This window comes from Mirounga leonina, unplaced genomic scaffold (assembly GCF_011800145.1).
Source record: "Mirounga leonina isolate KUSES-001 unplaced genomic scaffold, KU_Mleo_1.0 Mir_152, whole genome shotgun sequence".
Lineage (NCBI taxonomy): Eukaryota > Metazoa > Chordata > Mammalia > Carnivora > Phocidae > Mirounga > Mirounga leonina.
Window position 1 is genome coordinate 12,099,876 of NW_023270380.1, and position 21,247 is coordinate 12,121,122.

Below are 21,247 nucleotides of genomic sequence, written 5' to 3' on the forward strand. Positions count from 1 at the left end.
GGCTGGGCTTTCACGTTTATCCTGTGATGGTGATGATACCCTGGGAGCACAGAGGGAGGGGATCTGGCAGCTGGAAGAGCAGTCGGGGGACACTCAGCCTTGGTGACCTGGCATGGGGGAATGAATGTCTGAACCAGGAATGGGAAGAATGGTACAGATACGGGGGACACAGTAGGAGGCTATCATCATACCTGTTGATAGTGAATGAGAAAGAGAGAGAGAGCACTCAGATGACTCTAGAATTTAACTCAAAGCTTCTAGGATGATGAGATTACCTTTATGTGAAAGTCAAAGAGAGATTTTTCAGCTCCATCAACTAGACTATGGGCCAATTTATGCCTGTTGCTAAGGATAAATAGGAGGTTATAGGCTTAGCTTGTGCCTGCCCTTTTTTTTTTTTTTTTTTTTTAAGATTTTATTTATTTGACAGAGAGAGACACAGCGAGAGAGGGAACACAAGCAGGGGGAGTGGGAGAGGGAGAAGCAGGCTTCCTGTGGGGCAGGGAGCCCGATGCGGGGCTCGATCCCAGGACCTTGGGATCATGACCCGAGCCGAAGGCAGACACTTAACAACTGAGCCACCCAGGCGCCCCGTGCCTGCCCCTTTTGACCATAAGTTGGTCTTTCGGGTGGAAGAACTCATGGAGCCCTTCAGAGAGATGAAGTGGATGACTTAGAGCCGTGCTCCTGGTCACTTGTGGGCACAGCTGGGATTAGGGACTCCTGGTGCAGTGCTCTTTCCACTCTTCCATGCTGGCTTGGAGAAAATCCCATTTTAGAAGGGGCCTTTGATCTCACTTTAGATCTGATCTTTGGCTAATGAATATTTTGAAGAATTTTTGGCCTATAGAATGAATGATTGGTTCTAAAAAAATACGAGGAAGTTAAATTCGTTAAATTCGGGAGATTGTCTCCAAAGCCAAGAAGGTTTAATTTGTAACTTAAAAAAAAAAAAAAAATTCTTCCTCTGCTAAAACTTTACCCCCACTAGCCATCAACTCATTTCTTAACTAGCAGTTAAGAACCTAGCGGTTCTGGAGTCTTATGTGATTTGCCAATTCCCAGTTACCTAAAGTTTCCTTTAAATATTTTTATTCCATAATGTTTAGGGCACAGTAACCCAGATGGAATGAGTATTTGCAAAATCACTCTTACTTTTTTAAAAGTTGGTTTACTGTGGCATGAATGAAATCGTTTCAATTTTAAGCCTTTTTTTTGGTAGTAAAATTCCTATTGTTAAGAACACCAAATCCACGAATCGTAAACCAAAAGTTTTATTATTATTATTATTATTTTACCACTTAAATAAAGGATTCAGACCACACAACACCAAGGTACTATTCCAGCTCTAAAGTTATTTGGATATTTTAACACTGAAAAGAATTTTTAAAAAAAATTCTTTTTAAAGAATTTTAAAAAATAGCCTAGTTTTCCCTAGTTTTGGAGATTGATTTAGAACTTGGATAAGACAGCACTGAGTGTCCGCTGTATGGCAAGCACTGTGCCCAATGCTTTGTGCGTATTACTACATATACGCTGTCCCACAAGCTGTCAGGTGGGCATTTTATCAAACCTCCCTCATTGCAGATAATTAACTTGCCCAAGGTCATTCGGTGTCAGAGGTCAGATCTGAATCTGCCGTGATGCCAGATCCCATGCTCAGGACATCCAGAATGCCTAACTCAGGAGCTTTTTCTTAAAGCAACAGAAATTAACCTACATCCATGGATCCAGTATGTCATGACAAGCTTAATTCTTGTTTTGAAAGAGTTTTTGAAGAGCCATCTACCATTTTCTTGGAAGTTGCTAAAGGCTGAAGTTGGGAAAAAAACCAAAACAACTTCTTTTTTAAAGGCTGATACAAATCAAGGCAGGAGAGTTCCGCCTTAGCCCACAGTGAACACGCTTATTGGTTAGGATCGCACGGGCTGACTCATTTCTTTTTCGCTGTGTTAGAGGGCCACACCCTGCATTCCGAAAAACCGAATGCTGCCCGGCCACACCCGCGGCCTGCCCGCCGGAGCCCCCGGGGTCGGAGCCGGCGCGCCTGCTGCCCGCCCGGCCCCTGCGAGGGTGTGAGTGTCCGTGCACGTCGGCCGGCCAGGCCGCGGGAGAGGCGCGGGAACGGGGCGCCCCCCCGCCGCCCCGCCGCCCCGCCCCCGGCCGGAGCCGCGCGCTCACTCGGCGCCCCGGGAAGTCCGTCCGCCGCGACTGCCTCGGGGGAGGAGAGACGTAAGTGAGCGCGCTCTGGGCCGGTGGCCGGCCGGGGCGCCCGCGGGGGTGCGCGCTGCAGCCCCGCGCTCGCCGGCCTGTCTGCCTTGCAGCGCTGTCCCGGGAACGCGGGTCCCCGCGCCACGGCCGGGCCACGCCGCCCTGTCGCCGAGTGCGCGAGGACTCTCGCCGTGCCCTTGCTGAAACGGTGGTTCGGGGGGGGGGGCGGCCGCGAAGGCCCCGAATGTGGTGGGGGTGCTTCGGAGAACCAAGGAGCAGGGGGTGGTTTCGCTCTGGGGTTACCGGACAGGCCCAGTGGAGGCTTTCGAGGGAGTGGGATTGCATTTACAGTTAGGTTACTAAGTTTTGGGGGAAGTTCTCTCTCAGACTCCAGTCCCTGTCGGGGGGTGGGGGGTGGGGGGCGCAGAGGTCCTTGAGCTGACTCCTTGGGCTGGCGGGGAGCTGCTGTGAGTGAGATCTGTGCTGGGGCCAGAAGGAGGCACGTGCGCCTCGTGTTTTTGGAATGAGCATGTTTACTCCACAGCTATGCTCTCTATTTAGTGTGGCCAGTAGTTGCTCCAGTGGAATTTGTGGAAATAAATACCCTGATAAGAATGCATGGGACTTGCTCTCCCTTCCCCGTTTGTGTTTGCTCTGTGCCCTTGTGAAGTTACACCCAAGAGAAGGGCAAGAATAGGGAGACCTGAGCTCCAGTTCCATTCCATTCTTAATCCGGTTGCCTTGCCACTTTAAAATTGACATAGAAATAACGTCGTGGATCTTTTTAAAAAAATCTTCCTATGTAAGAAGCTACTCAGCAAGCGCATAGAGATTTGTATGGTTTTTTGTTTGTTTGTTTTTTGCAAGAGGACAGGGAGGTGTAGGGACAGGAGAAGCAGAATCTTGTGATTATTCTGTTTGACTAAGGATGGACACAGTGCAACAGACATGTATCACCATCAGAAACACTGGCTGTACTGGAAAGGCAGGCTGAAGACATGCTGGTAGCATAAAGGATGACAGGAAAATTGTAAATTGCATTATGAAGTTACCACCATGAATTACGAAGTTATGAATGGTATCCTTATACTTCATTTGTGAAGATAGAGACTAAAGAGTAAAGTTCTTTGCAGCTGACATTTTCAGTCTATGAAGGAAACTTCTCTAGAAAGAAATCCCTTCTAAATGTACTAAGTATTGGGTAGAATTTTTAATGTGTTACACGTTGAGCTCCTAGTAGCACTCTTTCCAAGTTCATAGGCTTGATCAGCTCAGCTGCTCTGAGTTTGCCTCAAGTGCCTCTGTGTGAGATGGGGATCCCAGTTCTTTTGAGAAACAGCCTGTGATGTTGAAGTCCGCTGGGGTAGTTGGAAAAGCGCCCCCTCAGATGGTGAGAAGGGGAAGATACTTCGTTAAATCTCTAAGATGTCTAAAATCTAAAGGGGTGATTAAATTTAGATTTTTGATTTGACTTTTACCTAGTCTTGTGACAGAGCTGAACATTTAAGGACCTGCTTATTATCAGGCAGCGAGATGCTTTGCACCCACTACCTCGTTTAATTTGTACAATGATGCTGAGAGAGAGCGGTATTACTGTCTTTGTTTTATAGTTTAAGAAGCAGCTTTGGCAAGGTTATATAATTACACCGGAAGGTAGCATTTAAGATTTGTAATTTTTCCCATGCAGCTCCAGTTGCTTCTAACATAGCGTTAATTTTTCTGCGCAAGATAATCCAGAGGAGTTTCTTCGTTCAAAGCAGATTTTTTTTGGTGAGATTTTAAAAGCTCCTCGTTGCCCCAGTGCCAAAATATCAAAGTTCAAGGAATGGTGCATTTACTCTGGGAGCTCCTGGTTTTCAAATATTAACTAAGCAAGCCCTGTTCTTGACGAGCCTGTTAACACACATGGCGGCCTCACCAATAGAGACTTGGGCTGACTTTGTTCTCCTTTTTTTCCCCTGAAGCCCTTTTAGTTCTGGACTTGCATATTCTTCGTGCCCCTCACACACCAGGTGCAGCCCAGGCGGTAAGCAGCTGGGGCCGCGGCAGTCTAGAGTCACTATCTGTGAGTGCGCACCGGCAGTATTTTCTCTGCTACCCAAAATGCTTTTAAGTTGTTTTTTGGCACTTAGGTTAGTGTTGAACCTGTTTGCTAAGAATGGTGAGGTCACGAACGGCACACTGTGTGAGTGCTGGAACTCTTCTCGTTAGTGTGTCTCGCCAGGGGCAGCCGCTACGGCGAGGGTGCATCTGCTGGGCCGGCTTCTGAGAAAGAGAACAGTGTCACTTGTCTTGGAAGGCCGTGAGCTACGGCATCTGTGCCAGACCCCAGAGCCAGGTGTCGCTCCCACCCCCACCTCATCACTGTCGCCATCTATTTGACACAGAACACCCACCCCCTTTGTAAAGCAGGCTAAGGATGCCGCGGCTCCTCCAGAGCTCTCTGAGTCCTAGCTGCGTTAAGTGACTTGAGTTCTTGAGGATGTTGAAAGCACATGCCGGTGTGATGATAAAACCACTTGGGGGGTAATCTTGTGAAAATCGTGGAAAGGAGGAAGTATGCCAGGCAGCTTGATTTTTCAAAACTGGGGACATGGTAAATTCTGGAAACTTGGTATTCAGGGCTTATGTTGGTATCTAGCAGAATTGTAAATGACATTTTTGAAAAGGTGGATGGGGACAGATTTAGAGAGAAGGGTGATGACCCATGTCCAGCATCACTCCTCTCCATCTGGCCTTATTTCTTTCTTGGTAGTTACTGGACAGGTACATCAACTTTATCATGCATGCTGACAGGCCTGCTTCAGCCGGACGTTTAACAAAGTGCTACATGTTCTTTACTCGAGGTGGACATGTGTAGATTGGACAGCAGTATAGATATAAGTGGGTTTGCGTTTTGCCATCCCCAGGAGGGATGGCCAGTAGGGTGATGTCAGACCGAGCTAGGTGCCAACAGTGGGGGCAGTTGATACAGCTGGAGGAAAAGGTCTTTCACTAAGTAGAGGTGGACTGTTCAGCACCAGGGAGGCGACAGCCCCTCAGTTCTCTGGGGCACTGGAGGTAATGGTTAAGAACAGGGACTCTGGGGGAGCCTGGGTGGCTCAGGCGGTTAAGTGCATCTTGGGCTCAGGTCATGGTCTCGGTGCTCACTGGGGAGTCTGCTTGTCCCTCAGCCCCTCCCCCCATTCCTGCTCGCTCTCTCAAATAAATAAAATCTTAAAAAAAACAAAACAAAACAGGGACTGTGGCCTGACCTTGGGCAGGTTGTTTGAGGGCTCTCTGTCTCCAGTCTCTTCATTCATAAAATGTGGATAATACTACCTCTTTCGTAGGGTTGTTGATGTTGAAGGATTAAATTAGATTGATAATCCATGTGAAGTGCTTAAACAACTGAGCCCGGTGGTAAATTGTGCTTGTTGGATGTTGGATGTGGGTCTTCTGTTGATGCTCGTGCTCGTCCTACTTTGGGCAATGCTGTGTACATTTCTCAGTTTGTGTGTCGGTGTGGGCCCAGAGCAGGGTACTCCGGTTTGGGCGACGGTCTAGAAACTTTGAACAGAGGTTGACAACCCTGGGGATGTCCAGCCTCGTGTGACAGCTGGGGGAATGGGACTTGCCTCCTGCCCAGTTGGGGTAGAGCTCGTCACATTCTCAGTCTGGCACATTTTATCTGGTCTAACAAGTGCTTTCTCTTCAGGAGCTGTAGCTTGGTGTCCTAGAAGTCTCCGTCAAACGAGGATTTAGAGGAGCTCTTTCTTCCTATGGGTATAATCTTGAACCAGTGATGTGATCTTAGGCACTTAGCTAAACTCAGTGGTTCTCATGGGGTGCCGGACGGGCGGTGAGGCCAGGGGTACCGCCAGCCTGCTGCCGTGTGTAGGACAGGCCCCTCAACTCGAATTGTCCCATCCACATGTCAGTGGCACTAAGGTTGAGGAACCTCATTCATGGGTTTCTATGTGTGAAATGTGAATACCCCTCTTTGCTTTAGCAATATCCCAGAGTCGCTTTAGAAGTAGGTTTACGAAAGGGCCTTTGAGAATTAATGTGTTCTGGAGTGTGCAGATGCACGCAGCGTAGACGTTTTATCAGCAGCAGCCCAGTAAGATGACATTTGCCCTGTTCCCTGGAGGAAGATAGCGCGGTGCTTCGAGAGAGTTAGAGAAGCCTTGCTTGCTTCTCAGCTGCACTGATTTAACCTGCTTTGTGATTTGGGGCAAGTTTCTGTATCTGGGAGAACCCAGTCCCTGTTTCATAAGAGTTGCAGGAATCAACAGGGCACCTTTGGAAAGCTCTCGGCACAGTTCTTAGGCACAGGAGTGAGCCATTGTTTTTCACATTCACTTTTGGGTTTTTTTGGCAGTGGGATTAGCCTCTGCTTGTTAAAATGGATGACTTGGAAAGAGGACGAATAAAGAAAGTGGATTTCTAATAGTTAAAAGATAAAAACCTAGAAGGGTTCCTGTGGCCAGAAGTTCGGAGAGGTTCCGTCTTTGGCAGTGTTCGCTGCGGCCCTGCGGGGAAGGAGCTAGAGTCCTCTACCGCACACGGGGCTGGAACTAGCCAAGAGGATCGGTTCTGTGTTTGTGAATTGCTCCACCGTAAACATTTGGAACGTTTCTCTTAAGCAGTGCAGTCAACTCCATTTCTTCATCCTACTCTTGACATGCTTGATGCTTTCTTAATATATTGTCTAGTGCCTTAAGATACAAGCCACACACCCAGCCACGTATACACACGTGTGTCACCTTTGCACTCTTACTGACTTCCTGTCCCCACTCAGCCTCCCCACCAAAGATGAAGCAGACGTTTCATGTGATCGGTCTTCCTGCCACCCCCACAGGTGGACCGGCCATGGAACTGGGAGTCTGGAGGCCATCCACGAGTCCCACTGTTCTCCTGCCATCGTGGCAGCCCGTGGCATATCCATGAGATCAGCTGACAGTTCATGCATTTGACTGCAGGGTGATTTTTGAGATGAGCCTTGGGTGGAAAGATCGCCACCTTGCCCACTGTGGGTACAACGCACCTGCCATCTCCTTTGTAAGGGAGAGCTTTCTGCAGCCCTGTTTGTCTTCGGCGCAGTCGTGGAAAGCTCCCTGGCTTAGAAAGAGGCTCTTCATCAGGTTGGAGGATTGAAGTTAGTTTGTGAATTTTTAAAGAAATTTCATTATCTCGCTCCGGTTCCCTGCTGCAATTGGACGGACTTGTTGAAATCTAGCACACGGGACGTGACCCTCACGTGGGGCAGGTGTCAGTGTGCCACCTCCAGCAGCTTGTCTCTCTCTGGGTATCTGGAAAGCCGTCCTGCTGGAGCAGTGGAGAGACCCCCGCCCCGTAGACCACTGTAGCCACAGTCTGGGTGGACTCAGAATGACTTAGGCATCAAAACCCATTCTGTGAACTTTGTCACACAGACCAACCCTTCATGCGGTGCTTGGAGGCCTTCCTGAAGCCAACCTTCAGGCTTACTTTAACCCTCCCGATTGTACAGAAATAGAAAGCGATGTTCTGGACTCTCCTGGTCTCACGCTGCCCCAGGGTCGCTGGGTTTAAAGCAGGACTGACGAACACTCGGTGGTTCTAACAGAGAATCCTGAACTGGGTACACGGAGTTGCAGAGCTCTGTGGGCTCAGAAGGCAAGAGTTTGATAATCGAGCCAAGCCAGACGTCAGGTTACTAGCAGACAAAAGAGATGATAGACCAATTACAATTTAGGTGGTCCCAGTGAGCATAGTTCTTGAAGCCCGATTAGGTGATTTCTCCCCTCTGGGCTCAGCCCCATCACTTTGCTTTCCCCGATGTGGATGAAGCTAGAAATTCCACGAACTGCTACCTGGGTGTTGAAGGTGCTTGAAGACTGTGTGTATTTGCAAGGCCCCCGGGCATCCACCCAGTGGAGTTCTGCACCGTTTGCTACCAAAATCCCAAGTTCTAGACTTGTGCTGAGTCAACAGATGTTAAGGTAGATTTCTTTGCATTTTGAAAGTAGAGTCCCGCTGAAAGGCCCAAACGCATTTTAGACACAGAAGGAAATTTAAAATGTCACAGTAGAATGGGACAGTATACCTCATTACCCGTGTCTGTGAGCTTGTGTTTTTAGTTTGAAGAGTTTAAACTTGGTGTTTCATGAATTCTTTGATGTGCTAATAAATATTCCTTGTGGGTATAGTTTGTCCCTTTTAAAAGAGGTCCCTCCCCCTTCCCGGAGGGACCGAGGCAGTGCAGAGACTCCTGGCTCCTCGGGCAGAATTAGCACTTGGTTCAGGTAGTCCTTAGTGGGAAAGGGCGTTTGGAGATGAGTTTGCAGATGTGGAGCGTGTAACCGGGGCGGGAGAGTGAGTTGGCAGGGCCAGCCTGGCCTGTCTTCGGGGAGGGTGCCCTGCTTCTAGAAGACGCCAGCTCCGGTCTCTCGGGGGAACCCTGTCCCTGGGCTGGGGCCATCTGTGAGCTTTTGAGATCAGACCTTTGGGTTCCAAACCTGACTCTGCCTTGCCCTAGACACTGAACACCGCGGAGCCCAGCCCGACCTCACCGTGTGGTATCGGACCACGCAGGGACACCGCATATCTCTGTCCCATGCCCGCTGTGCGTTCTTGTGATTGCTCTCTGGGCCCCTTGTGAATTGTGATCGGCAGATTCCAGCATCCAGTCTAATGTGATGGATCACATTTCCCACAGCAAGGTGTTAAATTGGCATTTTTATTTTAATGTCCCCATGAGCGTGGTTGGCAGGTCCCGCCTCCTGATCATCTGATCAACTTATTTATGAATCGCAAGGTTAAGGGGCCAGACTGGCGAGCCCCCGCCAGGTGACAGTGGGCTGGAAGCACCAGCTTCCTTCCCAGTGGCACTTGTCTTCACCCTGAGTGCCCTTTTCTCTGTGACTGGTAACATAAGAGTGTGATGATCGTCGTAAGGCTAGTACTTTCCTTTGCTTCTTAGAAAATGTAGAGAAGAGAAATGAGCATAACTGAGTGCTTATTCATGCTGGAAATGTGGTGTTCTGGTGTGGGAGTGACTCATGTGAGCATGAGGAAAGCAAACCAGAGTCCGCTGTTATGGTTACAATGTAAACGAACTCATTCCTACTCTGCTGCTTAGCATATCCTGTGTTTCTTGTTTAAATTGCACAGATTACCAGACCCCTGGAGAAGTCCCCAGTCAAAGCAGCTCTTAGCCAGAATTTCACTGAACTGTTTCCACTGTGGTTTTGCGTTGCTAAGATTCTTACAAATTTTAAATAGATAAAAGTAAATAAAGTTTAGAATAAAAGAAGTCTACTTTTATTTGGCTATCGAGATAATATGCCCCAGTCTTTTGGGCATTTGGGTTCCGGAAGTTGTGGTACTTTTAAAATGTATTCGTATAAGACTGTCCTTTTAATATTCGTATATTCACACCGATGTACTGAAACTTTTCCCGCAATTAACTGTTGCTGACAGTAATTGGTGTTTGTACTGTTGCACATATGTGGGAGAAATACCAGTCCTGGGACAGTCGCCACCTTAAATCCTTAGCCTTTACGTCCAGGAGCAAAATTGTCAGGAGAGTCAGGAGCCTGCTGTCGTTTACTTTGATCATGTCCCTGTCAAAGGCAGAGATGTGGAAATTCAACATGTCCAGCCCAGAGACTAGTCATCACCAGTCCAGACTGAGGGGACTGCCTTTCACACTTTTACAGTGTCCCCAATGCTAGGAGGGCCAGAAGAATGTCTTAGGAAAACCACCTCATCCCAGGAAGACTGCAGGGACTCCTCCTGGGAAGGGAGCAGGGCTGGGGCACTGCCCCAGGGAAGCGGCAGGCCTTCTGCCCACTGGGTTAGGGAACACGGAAAACAGCAAGAAATCTCCCCTTCTCCCTCTGCACGGAGAGCTCCTCCCCTCCCTGGCCCTGTGTTCTACTCCAGGCCTCTCCTCAGCGGCCCCATGTCCTCCAGACTTCCTTCTTCTGCTGCCACTGTGTTCCAGGGAGCTTTCGTCTCTGAAAATGTGTTAACCAAATTATCTGAGCGAATTGTGGGTCCGTGTGGGTGGGGTCGGGGGGCCGGGAGTTGCTGTATTTTTAAACTGGGAATAGAATCAGTTCAAGGGGCTCATGCTTTTGCTTTGCTTCTCTCTCCACCTGCCACCCAAAGCACACAAAACCAGCAACACCAGTCCTTCCCCGCAGTGGGGATGACGACGGGCTGCACCGGGCTGCCCTGTACCCTAGCCGCTGGCCACATGTGGACACTTACATTAGATGAAAGTGAAATAAAATGAAAAATTCTGTTTCTTACTTGCACTCATTGCATTCAAGTGCAAGCCTCGTGGCTCCCGTGTTGGGCAGAGCAGACCCAGAACATTTCCATCATCTGATTCCCGGGAAGATAAGGCAGCCTTAAAGAAAATAGGTAGGAAGGCATTGGATCTGCTTTCAAGGAATTCTGTGTAAACCAGAACATTTCCAGGGCTGAAGGTTGACTCTTTTAGGCCAAATGAAGGTATGTTACTGAAAATCTGAGGTTTCTTCCATTTTAAAGTTGGGATTGTAGTAGAGAGCAGCCAGAGAATCATTAGCCAGCGGGGGGCAGGGGGAGGGAGGTGCAGGGTAACCGGTTGGTCAGGGCTTGAAGTCTGCAAATAGAGGGAGTTCGGTGAAGTGGCTTCCCCAGCGGAGGCTAGCAGCACACGGAAGAAGCCTGGGGGTCACACAGCATCGGGTCCTTGTGGCCTTGGGCTGGAGGAACCGATGGGGGGGCCTGCGATTGGCGCTCAGGGGCGGACCCGGGCTGAAGCCACAGAGGAGATCCAGAGGGGTCCACGGAGAGGGAGGCGAGACGTGCTCCTGGCAGCTTCTCCATTCTTTGTGCCTCCCATTGGTCAGCTGCCCCACGGCCCTTCCCTGGGGTTGAAGCCAGCAGTCGGGGACAGGAAGGGCCGGGTCTGTGGGCCAACAGGCTCAAGACTGACACAGCTCCGTGTCTGTGAGCTGAGCACCTCTTAAGTGTAGGGTAAACTCCTAATGCCACCCTCCTTCGGGGCATGCACAGTCAAGCACCTTTTCACATATCACTGGGCAAGTGGCATTAACTCGGTTTCTCTGGACGTGGACTCTGAACGCCTTGGGGGGCAGGAACTGTGTCGCACGCGTCGTGGTATTCCAACCCCCTGGCCCATACTGGGTGGGTTTGTAAGTCTTTAACAAATTGGTTGAAAATTCGATGAAGTGTGTTGTTTGGAAGGTTTTTTAACAGAGAACTTTCTATTTTTTTTTTTTTTAAGTTCTCATTTAAATTCCACTTAGTTAACATACGGTGTAGTATTAATGTCAGATGTACACTATAGTGTTTCAGCACTTCTGTGTATCACCCGTGCTCATTACAACAGGTGCGCTCCTTCATCCCCAGCACCTGTTTAATCCATCACCCCACCCACCTACCCTCTGGTCACCATCAGTGTGTTGTCTCTGGTAAAAGTCTGTTTCTTGATTTGCCTCGCTTTCTTTTTAACCTTTGCTCTTTCATTTTGTTCTTAAATTCCACACATGACTGAAATCATAAGGTATTTGTCTTTGACTGACTTATTTTGCTTAGTGTTATGCTCTCTAGACTCATCTATGTCCTTGCAAATGGCAAGATTTCATTCTTTTTTTTACGGCTGAGTAATATTCCATTGAATATACACCACATTTTCTTTATCCATTCATCTGTCTGTGGACACTTGGGCTGCTTCCATATCTTGGCTCTTGTAAATAATGCTGCTATAAACATCAGGGTGCATGTATCCCTATGACTTAGTATTTTTGTATTCTTTGGGTAAATACCTAGTAGTGCAATTGCTGGATCAAAGGGAAGTTCTATTTTTAACTTTTTGAGGACCCTCCATACTGTTTTCCACAGTGGCTACACCTGTTTGCATTCCCACCCACGGTGCAAGAGGGTTGCCCTTTCTCCACATCCTCACCAACACCTGTTGTTAATAATGTTGATTTTAGCCATTCTGACAGGTGTGAGGTGATAGCTCATTGTGGTTTTGATTTGTATTTCCCTGATGAGTGATGTTGAGCATCTTTTCATGTGTCTTTTAGCCAATTGTATGTCTTCTTTGGAGAAATGTCTATTCATGTCTTCTCATCTTTTAATTGGATTATTCGTTTTTGGGGTGTTGAGTTTTATAAGTTCTTTATGTATTTTGGATACTAACCCTTTTTTGGATGTCATTTGCAAATACCTTCTCCCATTTAGTGGGTAGCCTTTTAGTTTTGTTGATTGTTTCCTTCACCGTGCAGAAACTTTTTATTTTGATAAAGTCCCAGTAGTTTATTCTTGCTTTTGTATCCCTTGCCTCAGGGGACATATTTAGAAAAAAGTTGCTATGGATAATGTCAGAAATTACTGCCTATGCTTTCTTCAGGGACTTTTGTGGTTTCCTGTGTCACATTTAGGTCTTTAATCCATTTTGAGTTTATGGTGAAACAGTTTTTGTGTATGGTGAAAGAGTGGTCCAGTTTAATTGTTCTGCATGTGGCTGTCCAGTTTTCCCAACACCATTTGTTTAAGAAACTGTCCTTTTCCCATTGGATATTCTTTCCTGCTTTGTCGAAGATGAGTTGACCATGTAATTGTGGGTTTATTTCTGGGTTTTCTATTCTGTTCCATTGATCTGTTTTTGTGCCTGTTTTGATGATGACAGCTTTGTAATATAACTTGAAGTTTAGAATTGTGATGCCTGCAGCCAGCTTTTCTTTTTCAAGATTGCTTTGACTATTCAGGGTCTTTTGTGGTTCCATACAAATCTTAGGATTGTTTGTTCTAGTTCTGTGAAAACTGCTATTGATATTTTGGTAGGGATTGCATTAAATGTGTAGATTGCTTTGGGTAGTAATCCACGAGCATGGATTTTTTCCATTTCTTTGTGTCATCTTCACTTTCTTCCATTGGTGTTTTATAGTTTCGGAGTACAGATCTTTCATCTCGTTGGTTATATTTCTAGGTATGTTACTATTTTTGGTGTAATTGTAAATGGGATTGTTTTCTTAATTTCTCTATCTGCTACTTCATTATTACTGTATAGGAAGGCAGCAGATTTCTGAACATTGATTTTGTACCCTGTGACTTTTCTGAATTCATTTATAAGTTCTAGTATTTTTTTAGTGGAGTCTTCTGGGTTTTCTATATATAGTGTCATGTCGTCTGCAAGTAGTAAAAACTTTACTCTTTCCTTGCTAATTTGGATGCCTTTTATTTCTTTTTGTTGTCTGCTTGCTGTGCCTAGGACTTCCAGTGCTATGTTGAATAAAAGTGGTGAGGGTGGACGTCCCTGTCTTGTTGACTGTAAAGGAAAAGCTCTCAAATTTTCCCCATTTCGGATGATGTTAGCTGTGTTTTTTTCACATATGGCCTTTATTATCTTGAGGTATATTCCCTCTAAACCTACTTTATTGAGCGTTTTTTATCATGAATGGATGTTGTACTTCGTCAGATGCTTTTTCTGTGTCTATTGAAAAGATCACATGGTTCTTATCCTTTCTCTCTTTTTTTTTTATCCTTTCTCTTTTTAATGTGATGTATCATGTTGATTGATTTGTGAATATTGAGCCACCCTTGCAGCCCAGGAATAAATCCCATGTGATTGTGGTGAATGATTTTTTAATGTATTGTTGGCTTTTGTTTGCTGGTATTTTGTTGAGGACTTTTTCATCTATGTTCGTTGAAGATACTGGCCGTAGTTCTCTGTTTTGGTGGTGTCTTTCTCTGGTTTTAGTATCAGGGTCATGCTGGCCTCATAGAATGAATTTGGAAGTTTTCCTTCCTTTTCTACTTTTGGAATAGTTTGAGAAGAATAAGTATTAACTCTTCTTTAAATTTGCACGTGAAGCTCTCTGGTCCTGGACTTTTCTTTGTTGGGAGTTTTTTGATTAGTGATTCCATTTCATTGCTGATAATCAGTCTGTTCTAATTTTCTGTTTCTTCCTGTTTGAGTTTTGGGAATTTATATGTTTCAGGAATTTATTCATGTCTTCCAGGTGGTCCAGTCTGTTGGCATGGAGTTTTTCTTAATAATCTCTTATAAATGTTTGTATTTCTGTGGTATTGGTTGTTATTTTTCCTCTCTCATTTGTGATTTTAGTTATTTGGGTCCTTTTTCTTTTCTTTTTGATAAGTCTTGTTGAAATCTTATCAGTTTTATTAATTTTTTCAAAGAACCAGTTCCTGGTTTCATCGATCTGTTCTATTGCTTTTTAGGTTCTGTATCATTTATTTCTGCTGTAATCATTATTATTTCCTTCCTTCTGCTAGCTTTAGGCTTTGTTGTTCTTTTTCTAGCTCTTTTCAGTATAAAGTTAGGTTGTTTATTTGAGATTTTTCTTGCTTCTTGGGGTAGGCCTGTATTGCTGTATGCTTCTCTCTTAGAACTGCTTTTGCTGTATCCCACAGGTTTGGGACTGTGTATTTTAATTTTTTTCCATGTATTTTTTAAAATTTCTTCTTTAATTTTCTCGTTGACCCATTCATTGTTTAGTAGCATGTTATTTTTCCTCCATGTATTTGTGGTCCTTCCAGATTTTTTCTTGTGGTTGACTTCAAGTTTCATAGCACTGTGGTCAGAAAAGATGCATTATATAACTTGGCTGTTCTTAAATTTGTTGAGGCCTGTTTTGTGGCCTAATATGTGATCTCTTCTGGAGAACTTTCCATGTGCACTTGAAAAGAATGTGTATTGTGCTGTTTTAGGAGGGAATGTTCTGAATATATCTGGTAAGTCCATCTGGTCCAGTGTGTCATTCAAAGCCATTGTCTCCTTGTTGATTTTCTGTTTAGATGATTTGTCCATTGCTGTAAGGGGGGAGTTAAGTTCCTCTACTATTATACTATTGATTATTCCCTTTATGTTTGTCATTAATTGTTTTATATATTTGGTTTTTCAGCTATGATCTCAAATAAATTTTCTGCCCCCTTTTCTCTCTCTTCTTCTTCTGGGACTCCTATAATACGAATGTTAGTATGTTTGATGGGGTCACTGAGTTCCCTAAGTCTGTTCTCATGTTCTGTAATTCTTCTTTCTCTCTTTTGTTCAGTTTCATTAGTTTCCATTATTTTGTCTTCTAAGACACCGATTTGTTCCTCTGCTTTTTCCAGACTGCTGTTCATTGCATTAAGGAGATCCAATCTCCTTTATTGTATTTATTCTTCATCTCTGATTAAGTCTTTTTTAACTCTTTTATCTCTGTGGTAATGGTCTCACTGATGTCTTTTCTCAAGCCCAGTGAGTATCTTTATGATCATTCCTTTAAATTCTCCATCAGGCATGTTACTTATGTCTGTTTCACTTAGACGTCTGGCTGTAGTCTCATCTTGTCCTTTCATTTGGGATAAATTCCTCTGTCTTGGCATTTTGTCTAAGTCTCTGCTTTCTCTGTGTTAGAAAAGCCTGTTGTGGGGCGCCTGGGGGACTCAGTCGTTAGGCGTTTGACTTTGGCTCACGTCATGATCCCAGGGTCCTGGGATCGAGCCCCACATCGGGCTCCCTGCTCAGTGGGAGGCTTGCTTCTCCCTCTCCCACTCCCACTGCTTGTGTTCCCTCTCTCGCTGTCTCTCTCTCTGTCAAATAAATAAATAAAATCTTTTTTTTTTTTTAAAAAAAGGAAAGCCTGTTGTGTCTCCTGCTTGTGAAAGTGATGGCCTTATAAAGAAGAGGTCGTGTAGTGCCCGGGGCCTGGCACTTCTGGCAGTGTCTCAGGTGTGTGCCGCATGTGTTCTGCTGCTGTGTTTTGGCTGCTCTATCCTTCAGGCCAGTTGTCTGCAGAGACCCCTTGCCTTTGTGGGCAGTATTTGGTCCCTGGCCTGAATGTGGCGAGTTTTAGCTGGGAGTGCTCTGGTTTGCTTGTGAAATGAGCCCTGACACCACCTCCACTGGAACTGGGGCTATGCAGAACTCTCTGGTCAGGAGACGTGGTATGGGCAGTGGTTTGTGCTGGTCTTCTGTGCGAAGGACCCAACATGCTGGGTCTGAGGCAAGCCTGACTGAGAAGAGCAGTCCCACCAGAGCACAGGGGAGTGGGACTCGGTGTAAGCAGGTTAAGCAGCCTGTGTTAGCACTGTGTTGCTTCTCTTAAGTGGCCCTGTGTTTATGCTGAGGGGTTGAGTAGGGAAATGGCCTTAGCCAGCTTCTTTGTTCCTGGAGAGGTGTCTCCCTCCCTGAAGGCTGCCTCTCAGGGATCCATACGGAGAAGAGTGAATAATCTCCCTCCTGTGTGCCCCAGGCACTCTTGAGATGCTGTTTCCATGCTGTCTGCCCCCCAGGTTGTTTGCCTGCTTTCTCTCCAGGAGCAGTGCAGTACCCTCCAGGCTCTATCCCAGCCAAGCCTGCTGACCTTTAAAACTCCAGGCTTTAAGCCCTGCTTGTTGCTAAAAGTCATGAAATTCAGCCCCTCTCATTTTCCAAGCCAGTGGCTATGGGGAAACATTCTCCTTGTTCATTCTGCTGTGTGCTCTCTGGCTGTTCTCCATGACCATGGCTCCCCTCCTTTCTGTAGCATCTGCGATCCGTGTCTCCCCTAAACTTTGATGTAGCCTTTTTTCCACCTTCAGTCGTGGTATTTTGTTTTGCCAGTCTTCAGGTTGATTTCTGGGGTTTGTAGGATGATTTGATAGTTATCTAGTTGTGTTCATGGGACAAGAGGAGACTAGGGTCCTCCTTCTCTGCGGCCATCTTTCCCCTCAATGTCAAACTTTTCATGTTTTTTTTTAAAGAATACGTTTGTGGCCACCAAACTACAAAGATAGAAGCCAGTCCTCTCTCCAAGTGGGCAGGGAAGGTGAAGAATCTTGGAAGTCGCTGTACCAGAGCAAGGATGAGTGGGAGGTAGAAGAGCTTGCAGCTGGGGAATTGGCAAAGGGATATTCTGGAGGAGTTCGCCTAGGGTTCGATGAATAACCATTTTGCACTAGTTCAGTTCTCATGAGTTCTGTCATCCGTGGGGTTTGTCATTTTGGCCAAAATGAGGGAGAAGGAGAAGGCTCTGAAAAGAATATCCAACTGAAAATTTTATATCTTGACTGTACAGAAATTGAAAATAAACCAATTCCTGATATGCCATCAACTTTGGATCATGGACTTTTTGCTCCCAGTATTTCCTAAATTTACTGAAATCTCGTAGAGATTTTTAAATTCAGTTTCAGGTTCATATTTTCTACCCTGAGCCCACCACCATCCTGACTCATAATGGCTTATGATAACGGTAAATTTGCATCTAGCAGAGAGTAGGCATTCAGTAAATACCTGTTCACCAAGTAAAATGAGCAAATGGTGAGCAGTCATAATTTAAGGCATTCAGTTATTTTTCATAGCATGAAACCATTGCAGAGATCTCTAATTTAAACCTGTGCATTTTGTTCTCTATTTGATGTCCTGTAGGGGTATCTATTTACTGAGAGCTGCTCAGTGTGGTCAGGCCTTATCTCTGTCCTTCTGAGGCAGGTACTACTGTTCTCAGTCGTGAATAAATTTGCTGCTGCTTCCATTTAGTGACTAGACAGCCGACGAAGAGGATGACCTGGTCTTTGCCCCGAAGGAGCTCAAGGCCAAGCACATGGGTCCATTTCAGTGGAATGAACCCCATCTTCAAGGACACCTCTGTCAGGGGCCATAGGGTGGGGAGGGCTTGCTGGAGAATGGGAGGGAGGCCACAGGATCATTCCAGTCTCAGCTCAGAACCCCCGTGAGGACCTGGGGCCTGAGACGCTCTGGCACTCCGGGGTTCCTTGAGTCCCTCCGGAAGACCAGAAGGCAGACACGACTTCAGTATGAGAACAGTTTTAATACAGTTGAAAAATCATGGCACTTCTTAAATTCAGCCCTTTTTATACATGACTGTTACTTAGAATTCTACTGTGAAGATTACTTACTGTGAAAGGTAAGGGATAGGTACACGGGGTTTTGTTTCCCTCTTTTTCGCTGTGTTTGTTTTCTGAACTGTTCATCTTTCTCGATCCCTGGAGCATGGAGGAGTCGGCAGGTCTGGGCGGTGGCTCTCTAGGCGTGAGATGGCAGAGGCCAAGGCATGTTTAAAGTCAGGTAAGATGTGCTGGGTACTGGGTTCATGCTGTGCCCGTCCCAGCTTCGCTAAATCCTCCCCACTTCACACCGTCAGGAGCACGGTGGCCCATCATTACCATTAGTTTTGAGAGGTGAGCCGACTGAGGATAAGAGAGCTGAGGTGGCACGAGGCCATGCAGCTCGGCACAGAACGGGAACGATTCTTGCTCTTTCTTTTACTTGCGTAGTTTGCCGCGGGACCTACGGCAGGAGTGCTGGGAGGTAAAGGAGGCGTATCATGCCCCCAGAGTCGGGGCCATCCGGGAGCAGAAGCCAGACAGGAGTTCAAACAGGGATGAAGTTTGAGCAGGGAATGGTTTAAGAATTATTAGCTGTAATAGATGAAATCAATGGAACAGACGAAGGGGATTAAGAATACACTTACTGTGGTGAGCACTGAGTAATGTATAGAGTCGTTGACTCATCCCAAACTAGTGTAACCCTGTAGGTTCATCATACTTCAGTAAAAAAGGAAAGAAAATAGGAAAAAGAAAACATAGGGGAAAAATTAAAAATACTGGCACAATAAGAACTGTGGGAGATTAGCCATAATATTTGCCATTAGCAGTTGAACTGAAAAATTAAAAAAAGAAAAACCTCAAAATAACCACCAAATGGAAAAAGCAGGCCAATCTCTCTCTCTCTCTCTCACACACACACACACACACACACATTATAAAAAAAAATTAAAAAGAGTGATTAGCTATGACAAGGGGTTGGAGTGAAGATGGATTAGCTAATAAAAAGTAAACCGAACTCTCTAGGGTATAGAAATAATGGATCCTAGGGAACAGGGAAGGACCCTTGAAGGAAGAGGCCACACCTCATGGCCCTCTGAGAGCTGGATCCAGATCCAGACCCGGCTGTGTTGGAGAGGATGTGGCTGTGACCCGCTGTGTGCACAGAAGTTGCTGGGTGCAGGGGAGTGCGGTCCACGGAGAGATGTCCAGCTGGAGACACCCCACTGCAAAGCTGTTGGAGGCAGGTGCTGCCCCAGAACCCAGATGCTCAGCTCCTTCCTTCTGCACTGCAGTGTCTTTCCAGAAAATTCCTTCTGACAAAACTAGCCAGCAAGTGGAACACCAGTTTAGGGGACCCAGGTCCAGTTTTGTGGGTCAGGCAATAAAGGGTGCATTTGTAGCCGAGAGGCACTAAATGGATACATGGACACAGAGAGAAAAGAACTCCCCTTTTTTTTCAGAGCCTTTATTTTTCTTTTGTTCAACCAGGCAATTGGACATGATACATATACATGTTTGGGTGGGTTCACATCCTCCCCTTGCCGCTCTACCCCTGACCGTGTGTGGATTGATAGCCTGTTACCTCTGTGATTTACCACTCCGGGCCTGGTGAGGATTATGCTGCTTTAATTTTCTATTGTTTGCCTCTTAAACCTCGGGTAAGTACACGGAGGGTCAGGAATTGATGCCACATTTATGAAGCGCCATCCAGCCGGATCACATCCAAGGCTGGTTGTTGAACGCCTGTGAAGACAGTGGCTACAACCTAGACTTGTACTTGCATGTGAAGTAGTTCAATCCGAGATTGTCTCTCTTAGGCTTTATGAACATTTGCCAGAGGCCTTCCTGACATACTGTAGGGCTCTGGTTTTATTTGTCTGCAGTGGGTTTTTATTTAGTTACTACTGCATTTCTTTACTGCTTCCTTGTGAATCTGGAAGAATCACTCTCTTTTTTTTTAATTTTTTTTTTAGAATCACTCTCTTTAAACATTTTCCCTCAAGATTGTTTCCTACGTAACAGCTTTGAACTGCTGGATTTTGCTTGTGACTTCTTGCCCCCTAATTCCATGCCATGCATAGTTTCTCATTTAGTTGAAAACGTTAGAAAGCGAGAAGTAATCAGCCTTGTCCTTGTTGCTGTTGAGCTGTCTCTGTGATGCCGCCTGTGTTTCCTTTCACATTTTGTTCTGTTTTTCTCCCTCAAAACTCTCCTAAAAAGCCTTTAACTCATTAAATTTATTTTGGGAGGTTCAGGTGTTAAGGCCTATAGACACTTGAAGTTTTCTGTGTTTTGTTTTGTTTTGTTTTGTTTTTTAAATTCTGTTGAAAAACAGAGTGCTAAGAGAGAGAAGATAATTGTCCATGATCTTGCATTTGGGTAACACCTGATGACATTGAAGATAAAAGGCATGCATGTATGTGGTTAACATGCAAATGGTATCACAAGATACAGAAAGGGGAGTAAAAGGCTCCCTTCAAATAGAACTATCATTACATTTCTTGTGATTTCTCCCAGGGAAGAAAATGTTTTTGGCACATATCTGCATCTGTGGCTCTCTGTTTTTTATGTTGTTTAATAAAGGGATTAAATATACATATTTTTCTGTAGGCTTTTTTTTTTGTCCTTTTCCTGTTATATTTTTAGAGATCTTGTCCCTCGACACACAGATCTGCCTTATTCTCTTTGATACGGTATTTCAGGATATAGAAGTGCAGTGACTGATTTTACCTGTGCCTTATCGCTGGATGTTTTAGTAATTGCCAAGTGTTTGTGGGAGGAGTTGTGGTTAGCTGTTGGAGTTACTACCGTCTGCCTTTTTGTAAATAAACATCTTGTTGATGTATCTGTAGATTAAATCCCCAGCGGTGAGATTGCGAGGTCAGATGATAAATGCATTGTAAAGTTTGACAGACATTACCAAATTGCACTCCAGAAAGGTTACACAGATGGATTTTCTTTTCCAAGGTTGTCCCTTTCCCACAGCCCCACCAGCACGGTCCTATCACCAGGCTTTGGCATTTTTGCCAATCTGCTTAACTTAAAAATGTTATCTCTTTGCTTTCACTTGTTGATCTTTAATTACAGGTTTCAGATCTTTTCACAGGTTCGTTGACCTGTTGCGTTTCTTTCCGTAAGTTGCCTGCTCCGGTGCGTGGCTTTGTGCTCTCTCCCCCTCCACTTTCTTTTCCCTCCTTTTCTTCCCTGTAGG

At 45.6% G+C, this 21,247-nt stretch overlaps 1 protein-coding gene across 15 annotated transcripts in view; it reads left to right on the forward strand.

Annotated features, from left to right (window-relative positions):
- SGMS1 (sphingomyelin synthase 1) overlaps positions 1-21,247 on the forward strand; it is a 268,293-nt gene that overhangs the window by 173,209 nt on the left and 73,837 nt on the right. Inside the window, exon 1 of one of the 15 annotated variants that reach the window (XM_035008595.1) lies at positions 2,156-2,232. The exons of 13 other annotated variants lie outside the window; for them this stretch is intronic. The gene's annotated coding sequence lies outside the window, so the exon portion shown is untranslated. Of the gene's footprint in view, positions 1-2,155; positions 2,233-2,400; positions 2,420-21,247 lie in introns of those variants that run through there. One more of the 15 variants, XM_035008597.1, reaches the window with a different exon arrangement.